Source organism: Barbus barbus (assembly GCF_936440315.1).
Source record: "Barbus barbus genome assembly, chromosome: 24".
Lineage (NCBI taxonomy): Eukaryota > Metazoa > Chordata > Actinopteri > Cypriniformes > Cyprinidae > Barbus > Barbus barbus.
The window spans coordinates 18,913,501-18,923,117 of record NC_136752.1 but is presented as its reverse complement, the minus strand read 5'-3'; positions in this window follow the sequence as shown (position 1 = coordinate 18,923,117).

Sequence of the window (9,617 nt, the reverse complement as noted above, 5' to 3'; positions counted from 1 at the left end):
ATAATTATTATTATTGCATTTTTGAATCCGGGAAACAGAAAAAAACTCTTGGATGGAACTCTTCATGATGGAAGTCCAGTGCATACCTAATTAAATTGCCCTATGGCATGTCACTGGTTGACATTATATAACATATTATATATAATATATTCACACCTATGGCTGCATTATAAGTGGCTGTTTAATGAGCACCAACTGTACAAGCAACACTTCTCTTCTCTTTGTTCCACAGGTAAATCTACAACAGCCCCATCCAGCAAAGCCCTGCCGCAACTCACATTCAACTTCATAATCACTCAACTTTCGGAGTCACACAGTCATTCTCCTGAGGTGAAAATGTGTAAGACGCTCTTGTTTTGCTCCTAAACATGCACAATTAGCCAAAAGGGAACAACATTCTAAATCACGATTTGCTTAAAAGTATTACATAAGAATAAACGGTCAGGCTTGGGTGAAAAATAATATTTTTGGACGCTAATTATTGAGTGTCATGCGTATATGTAGTTGGGAACAACCACTAGTCGGTCAGATAGTTATAGCGTTGCGATTCGAAAGGCAAAGAGGTAGCGGAGCTTACTTTGTCAGACAGCTACTCTGCAGCCCTGTGTTGGAATGCAAAAGTGATGTCTTCATGAATGCATTAAAATGTCTTCTTCTCTCAAACACACACACACGCAGACAAACATGCACACTCCTTGTTCGTAAAGGAACATAGATTATGAGGCCACGACATGCCAGCATGGCAAAACAAGAAGAACAAGAAGTAAACAAAGTGAAACCTACTGAAATGGCGACACTGTCTTTCTCTCTCCCTCTCTCTGTCTCCTCATACACCGTGGGTCTGAAAGTCTGCACCCGTCTTTCTCTTTTTCCCTTTAAAACGCTTTATTTGTCCCTCAACGCACACTCTTTCACTTCTCTCCTCTGTTCTCCTGAGCTTTCTTTGTCTGAGCTCGGTATTCCGCCAGCACTTGGAGAGATGGAGGGAGAGAGAGTGGAGAAGCAGGGAACTGCAGCCGCTCTGGAGAGGCAGTAGAAAGAGCGGGAGAGCGAGAGAGAGAGAGGAAGGGAGGGAGGGAGAGACACAGACAGAAAGGGAGGAGGGGAGTGAGAGAGTTGGAGCGTAGGGAGGGAGCTGTGAGCAGAATGTGTGAGGCGATAGAGAGAGAAGCGTGTGAGCCGGTCTCCAGAAGCGACACGACACTGCAGCAGCAGCGAGTGTAGAGCATGCAGAGCCAGACTTACCCACCTCTTTTGACCGACAGACAGACAAACAGACAGCATGGACCCTCAGCTTAGAAGACGCACAGGCTGCTGGGCCAAAAAACAAAAGGAAGACGGAACTGTATCACAAAATAAATAAACCCGGTCTACCCGAAGCCAGAGAACAAAGGGCAGGCTGGAAATGTATAACCTTAATCAGTGTCTCCCATATTAATTCAGCCATAGACAGTCTGTTTCTAGTCACTCCCTGCTCTGCTTTCCCCATAGACTACAGAGTCTACATAGCCATATGAGCGCGCTAGCGTGTGCAGCAGTGTGGGTGTCTGCATTTGATATAGAATATGAATTATGTGCCAGTAAAATGTGCCTCATTGAAAATTAAGCAAACACCGTGGTATACAAAGGCTACGTCTGCTTTAAATCCCTGCTGACAATGGCTTCGTTCACGAACACTTTCAATAAAATCTCAGTTGAATTAGCTGGGTTCTATTTTTAATCAAAAACCAAGGCAAAAAGGATGAGCATGAAATTCCAGTGCTTTTCAAAACCGCTGAACCACTTTGACAGGCTTTTAAAAGCACTTTAGGACAACCAACATTGTTATGTCTCTCTTTTTGCAGAATCTGGAGATCCCCAAGTGCTGAAACATAAGCGGACAGCGCCTGGTGCTGAAACAAGGGAAAACACCGGACAGCTCCTGGTGCTGAAATTAGGAATATACTGGACAGCTCCTGGTGCTGAAATAAAGCAGAGATTGCAGTTCATCTCTGACCCCCCCCCCCCCCCCCCCCCCCCCCCCCAGTCTTCTCTCTACCCATGCAAGCAAACCCCACAAAAACAAGGCAGCCTGGTTGCCTCTCGACGGAGTGGCGCATATAATGGCAGCTGTCTTGGAAATGCCTCCCTAATCACGTTAATAGGTTTAATCAGTGAATTAGCAGCAGGAAAATGTCAGAGTGGCCAACAGAAAATGGAGAAGCTAATTAATGGAAAAGGAGAGTGTCTAAAACGCCGTGTGCTGGAGACAGGCGTGAAGGGTGCTGTTCCTCATGGGCATTGCTCGAGTGGGGCCGCCGTGAAACGCAACCCTGTGGCAATTACGCATACAAGAGCAGACTCCCATTAGACGAAATGCATATGTACTTGGCTGATTTCCCAGAACCCATGTCTGCGCTTTCAGTATTCACGAGCAAGACTAACCATTGTGACTATGAATGCATATAGCCAGCTCTCTCTAAAGCGGGGGAACATGCGACACGCGTCGTTCAATGTGCACGTGCCGTAGTGGGTTTCTTAGAATGGCCTACGCCTTGTCTGCCTGGAAAAACAGACCGATCGATAGACTCCGAACGCAGTCGTGAGCGTACACACAAACTCGCGCACACACGCACGTTCAAATCACACCAATAACGAGGCTCTCGTAGCCGCAGTGCTTGGAGGAGCCTATCTGGACCCCACGATCCAACAGATATCCCCGTTCTGCAGGAGATGGGATCAGAAATCATATTCTTAATCCTAAACCCGAGGAAATGAAAAACACTGCTCTAGGACCAGGAGAAACAAGCTTTGTGGTGGGAAATGAGGAGACAGGCGGAAAGAGGCAGGAGGAACGAGAGCAGCCTCTGCCACGGAGAGCAAGGGAGTTGGGGGTGGAGGGGGGGGGGGGGGGTCGGGGTGGGTGGAGGGAGGAAAGAGCGGTAATTAAAGGAGAAAGGCAGGGGAGGCTGGGAGGAGAGGAGACTGGAGGAGACATGTACACGCACACACACATTCACGCTAAGGGAAAGAGCTGAGGCAGCGAGGGAGAGGAACGGAGGGGTGCAGACATGTCTTCCCTAGTGGAAGAGACAAATGCATTGTGATAGGCTGGGAAGCCTCATAGGAGCTGATTTATTTCCACAGACGGTGTGTAGGGCTGTGACACACTCATGCACAGACACACACATACACATGGGCCTGCTCGCAGTGACTTAGATCAACATATGCATAAAAATACATATATGAAATATATGGGAAAACAACACTCGCAATATAAATTATCGGAGGCATGTAAAAACCGGTCTGTAACAAAGATGTAGATCTTCTACAGATCTGTTTTCACGATTCTTTCTCTTTCCTCTCACTGTCTCCTTCATCATTAATCTCTCTGTAGGTCTCTGCTTCGCTTTCTCGCTCTCTCTCCTCGCTCGCTGCCAAAATTTGCTGTTGCAGAAGCGACAGAACGCGACCTTCCGTTCAGGCTGCGCCAAACGAGGAGCGCTCATCAGCCATGCAAATGAGTGTGCATTCATTAGCGCTGACAGATGGCCTGCTGGAGAGATGATGATGGAGGAGAGAGGAGGGAGCGTTTCTCACACTCATTTGCTGCAGAGAGCTGGAGAGAAAGGGTAGATTGTGTCAGAGGTGTGAGGGGTTGGCTGAGGCAGGATGGTTCAGATCCATTCACCGAACTGCCATCATCAGCTTTGGGTTCGGATACCATGTGACAGTGACAGGTGCTGGTCTTAGGCATTCCATTGTATGTGTGTGTGTGTTCGGATATGTGTGTGAGTGTCTTCCTATGTCTGTTTCATCCACCATATTGCGTTTTTCTTACGATTATAGCTTGCGTTGGCTCGGTTCTACTGTGAATGTTATTGGAGAAAGCATATGAAGCTTTGTAAACAGGAAGTGAATGTTAGACAGAACAAATTGTTGTCTTCTTTGTAGAAGAAGTTTGTGTTGTTATTTTAAGTGTACAGAATACATAAGAAATGCACACTCATGCACATATACATTATATATAAATATATATATATATATACATATATATATATACACATACAGTATGTGTATATGTACACAGACACTGACACAATGTTAACGGTAGACGGATGAATGGATGGACGGACAGACAGACGGATGGATGGATGGATATGTGTCAATGGATGGATGGGCAGAGCAATAGATAAACATGGATGGATGGATGGATGGATGGGCAGAGTGATAGAAAGACATGGATGGATGGGGCAGAGCAACAGATATACATGGGTGGATGGTAGACCGGTACACATGTATGCATGGATGGGTGGATGAATGGATGACGGATAGATGGGCAGAGCAATAGATAGACATGGATAGATGGGTGGATGGATGGATGGATGGGCAGAGAAATAGATAGACATGGATGGATGAATAGATGGATGGGTGGATGGACATGTTGATAGACATGGATGGATGAATGGACAGACAGATCGATGGATATATGAACAGACAGACATAGATAGATAGATAGATAGATAGATAGATAGATAGATAGATAGATAGATAGATAGATAGATAGATAGATAGATAGATAGATAGATAGATAGATAGATAGATAGATAGATAGATAGATGGACACAGACAGATAGAATCTTTATCATTTCTTTGCAGTAGTCAAATTAACCTTTTTCTGTTTGCAGCAAATGGAGATTCCACATGCACAAACACACACACCCTCTCATGCCTGCACTATTGCCCTGTTTTTGTGCTACTGAACTTCACACATCAATCAATGGTTTGGTGAAGATTCAGAGCAAGGTAGTTGGAGAAGACAACATCTCTGTGTGTGAGAGATCGTGTTGTGTGTGTATATTTGTGTGTGTGTGTGTGTGTGTGTACATGCCTCTGCTACCTCCTCAATCCAGGCATGTTTGAAGGCTATGGCGGTGTGACCTACTTTAACTGCCTGGCTTGAATAATGTATCTCGCAGAGACGGAGAGAGAGAGAGAGAGAGACAGAGATAGCGAAGAGGGGGCTAAGAGGCGTGAGAGAGAGAGTAAAATGAGTGCGAGAAAGAGGCAGAATAGGAGCACGAAAAAGAGAGCGAGAGAGAGAGAGAGAGAGAGAGAGGAGGAGGAAAGCAGCGAAACCCACAGCACGGTTTGTCATTCACACATCTCTGTCGATATGCCTCAGTGTCAACAAACAGTCTCCACCAGTGTGGAGTTAAAAGCAAAGCTGGAAAGAGCGAGAAAGAGAGGCAGGGAGAGAAAGAAAGGGCGTTAGTGCAGGGTTCAGATATGAGAAGAAAGCCCAGGTCTTTAACAGTCTGCAGTGCAGCCGCTTAGCTGGAGAGGAGGGGAGGGGGGCGCAGATGGTTCGCAAGCATCCACACAAATGCTGCTTTATCCATCACCTCCTTGTCACCTTTGTAACACAAATCCCTCTTTAAGTTCTCTACTGAAAAGACCATCATAGACTAGTATGAATTTCAAGGCTGGTCCAGGCTGGTCTAGCTGTAGGACTGTCATAGCTATGCTGTTCGCTTTGTTGGTAAAGCAGATCCACCAGCATTACCTTTCTGGTGAAGATGATTGACCAAAGCACACCACAATCTCAGCCATCTTGGTGATATTTTTAAACATTTAAACATTTATTTAAACACATATTTACATTACAATCGATCAGAATTTCACCTTACTTTTTGCTCATATAAATAACAGCAACTGCATCAAATTGCATATTTTTGCTCAGTGTGGTCCTCTTAATAAAAAAAAAATGTTTTCCCTACATATTCTTACCATATTACATTATAAACCTGATGCAACAAATATTATATTTAAAAAAAAAAACAACTAGAATTTTTTTTTTTTGTCTGAAGGCTCAAAAAACTTAAATTTAATACATACGTATATATATTTCTGACTATTATTAGGCATAAATTACATAATACAGAAAGGCACTTAATTAGTTCTTTTACTAATTAAGTGCTTTGGTACAACCCTCCCCACTCTCCAAGAACTGTACTTATCCAGAGTGAGCAAAAGGGCTGGTAAAATTACTCTGGACCCCTCACACCCAGCACACTCCCTCTTTGAACTGCTACCGTCTGGTCGACGCTACAGAGCTCTGTGCACCAGAACGACCAGACACAGGAACAGTTTCTTCCCTCAGGCAATCCATCTCACGAACACTCAACAATAAACGTGGAACACACAACTATAATACACTATCCATTCACCACACTCACTAATTTTATCTTTATTTTCTCATTTCTAATTTGCACATACTTGACCTGTACATGCATAGTTGTCTATATCATATATTGTATTTTTGCTGCTTTGTACATTGCCTTTTGGTCAATTGTTGTTATTCTTTTATTATCTGTGTCCTGTCCTGTTGCTGTCTTTCTGTTGCACTGTGTAGCTTCTGTCACTACAACAAATTCCTTGTATGTGTAAACATACTTTTTGCATTGCAAAAATAATAAAAAATTACTAATGTCTTGTTTTGCAGTTAAAAATATCTAAATAAAATAAAAATAAATGTATTTAGGAAGCATTACTGCACAAGACATTTGGAGTGAATAGTGTCTTACTGCATTGGCAGATTCTCAGTTTAAAGTTAAAAAAAAATTAAAAACAAATATGCAAATTTATCTTATTTTAAGGATTTTTAGCTATCGTTTTAAGGATCTTTAGATATTTTTGTTGTAAAAACAGACAAATCAAGACAAGACAATTCTCCTTAGGATTCTGAATTTTTATTTTTATTTAGTTTTGCAGTGTAATGGTCTGGATAATCAAATCATTTTAATTACAATGAACTACCTTATATACTTTTCAGTATTACATAAAACATATATTAAATGTAATCATCATTGCATGCACTTCCACCATCTTGGCTGCACTGACTTCAATACATTTTGGGATTGCCTTCTCCATGAGGGACACATTTATGCTATGGCCAAAAGTTTGAGATTTTTGTAACAATCTTCGGGTCAGGAACATGTCATTTCTGGACTCCACTATCCAAAACAAACATATGTCAGTCGTTTCAAAAGATCTGGAGTAAGACAGACAACACTCTCTTATCGCTTGTGCTAGTTGTACATTTCAACCTGTTTTGCAAAATTTACAAAAAAAGGAGAGCATTTTGCATAAAGCCTGGAACATATATTTAATTTAACCCTAAGCTCTCGAGCCCCTCCCTGTGTCTGTCTGCTATGTGTGAAGAAGGTTTAAGCAGCACCATGGAGTCTCATTCAATGGCCATATGTGCTCAAATGGTGTAGGTGCACACTGACTAATACATGCGGTGGCTAATTGGATAATTGTGGTAATGCCGCTGACTCAGTCTGTTGATTGTGTGTGTGATTCTTGCCCACGGTGTTTAGAGGTGAATGAATGCAAGGTTAAAGAGCTCAAAATGACCCACGTCATCCATCTGAAACCAGGAGTGCTGAAGGGTCTGTCTGTTTTTCTGGTGACGTTTATAACAGTCTGAAAGCAGTGTTTCAAGCATTAAATGTAAACTTAATTTAAAGGTGACGTGCATCATTTTTTCATATAATAATTTAACAAGTAGAGACAATTATAAGTAAGCCATTTGGACAACCAGTTTTGTTTTGTTTTTCTCTCTCCAAACACCAGAATACAGGAGCAGGACTTAAGAGGCATTTGCAGTATTTGGGAAACCTGTTTGGAAACAAATATATATTATATATGCATTCCTGTTCAAAAGTTTGGGCTCAGTAAGAATTATTATTATTATTAACAAATTAATATACTCTTATTCCAAAAGGATGCATTAAATTGATCAAAAGTGCCGTTTACATTGTTAAAAAACAAATCAAATTTCAAATAAAAGCTGTTTTATGGACTATTAGTCCTGAAAAAATGTAATTTCCACAAAAGTAGCAACCATTTCAAGAAAACCATTCATGTAATAGCTGCTGAAAATGTAGCTTTGCTTCCACAGGAATAAACTACATTTTAAAATGTATGAAAACAGAACTGAGTTATTTTAAATTGAAATAATAATAATTAAAATTATTACTCTTTTTACTTTGTTTTTTCATCAAATAAATGCAGTCATGATGAGAATAAGAGACATTAAAAATGTTACCGACCCCCAATCCATTTGTTGCCAGTAATGACACAGAAACTATACAATTCTGCTTCAATATGTTCACTTTAGCTATTTTTCTATCATTTAGAAAAAAATCTGCCATCTACAAAATGTTGTTTCTTCTTTTAAAGCTTAAATAAAATAAAAAGCACAGAATGAATCTCCTGAACCACAATGCATCATGATCACTCTTTCAGTGGTAATGCAGCTTTTCAGCTGAAAACTCTTGCATGTAAACATCCGCCTGTGGTAATGTCAGTGGATTTATATCTGTGTGTGTGTCCCACCGAGGCAGTGACATGGATCACAAGGTTCAGCAAAGCTCCTCGCCTGTGCTTCCATGCTGTGTGTGTCACTCAGTCTCAGAGTACCCACAATGCTATGGGCCGAGGCAACTCTCGAGCCTCAGTGGAGGTCACCATCCCCAGCAAAGGTAGACCAGAGGACACGCTTCATCAGATGACCGTAAACTTCACTCCCTCCCCGTCGGGAGTACTGGAGGAGGCTGAAGGGGAAGGTTGTTTTAAAGTGAAGAGGATTTTGGTGCATATGCATTCTGCTGTGTGGGAGATGAGAGTACGGCCTTTCCCAGCAGGCTTTAGATGCAGACAGAGCCCTCTGTCTCACACCCCCTCTGTACTCGTCTGAAAAGGGAAGGCAAGAGGAGAGAGTACAGGCTTGTCCTGACCCGCCTGGCTGTGCCAGTTGTGTGTTTGTGTACAATTTTATTGTTATGTTGGCTATACAATAGTGCTGTTCCAAATCTTAACTAGCTGCCTCAGTGTCTACTACCTAGCGGAGAAGCAACACAAACAGCACTCTGAACAGGAGCACCCACGACTGATTTCAATAGAGTTTGGCATTAGCATGTTGCTAAGCAGTGTACATTTCTAACAGGCATACAAATAAATATTGGTAAAAAATAAATCTGTTTAATCTTCGATTGATTACATTTAACTAGTTTTTTACATTGAACTATATCTAAGCTAGTTTATAATCAAAACATCTTTCAGCTCATCCACCAGTTTTGAATTAATTTCCACGCAGTGTTAAGTAAGATTTATATACAGTTACAGTATATAAATATTTATTAATATTTTAAATGAGCTTTTATTTTATATTTTCAGTTTTCATTTTAACTTTAGTTTGTTTTTGTAATTTATTTTATTTATTATTTTTTATCATTTTTATTTGAATTTCAATTTAGCTTTCATTTATTTCTATTTTCAGTTTGAGTTTGAATAATTTTACTTCAACTTCAACTTATTTAATTTCTTATTTTCATTTTTTGTTGAAGCTTTTTATCTAATATTTTATTTCAGCTTTAATTAAATTACCAAAAAAAGTTTTAATTTTAGTAAAGGGATAGTCCACCTAAAATGAAAATTCTCTCATTTACTCACTCTCATGTTGTTCCAAACCTGAATGCATTTCTTTCTTCTGCTGAACACAAAAGCAAATACCACCGAATTCCGGAAATGTTGGGATGTTTTTAAATTTGAATAAAATGAAAACGAAA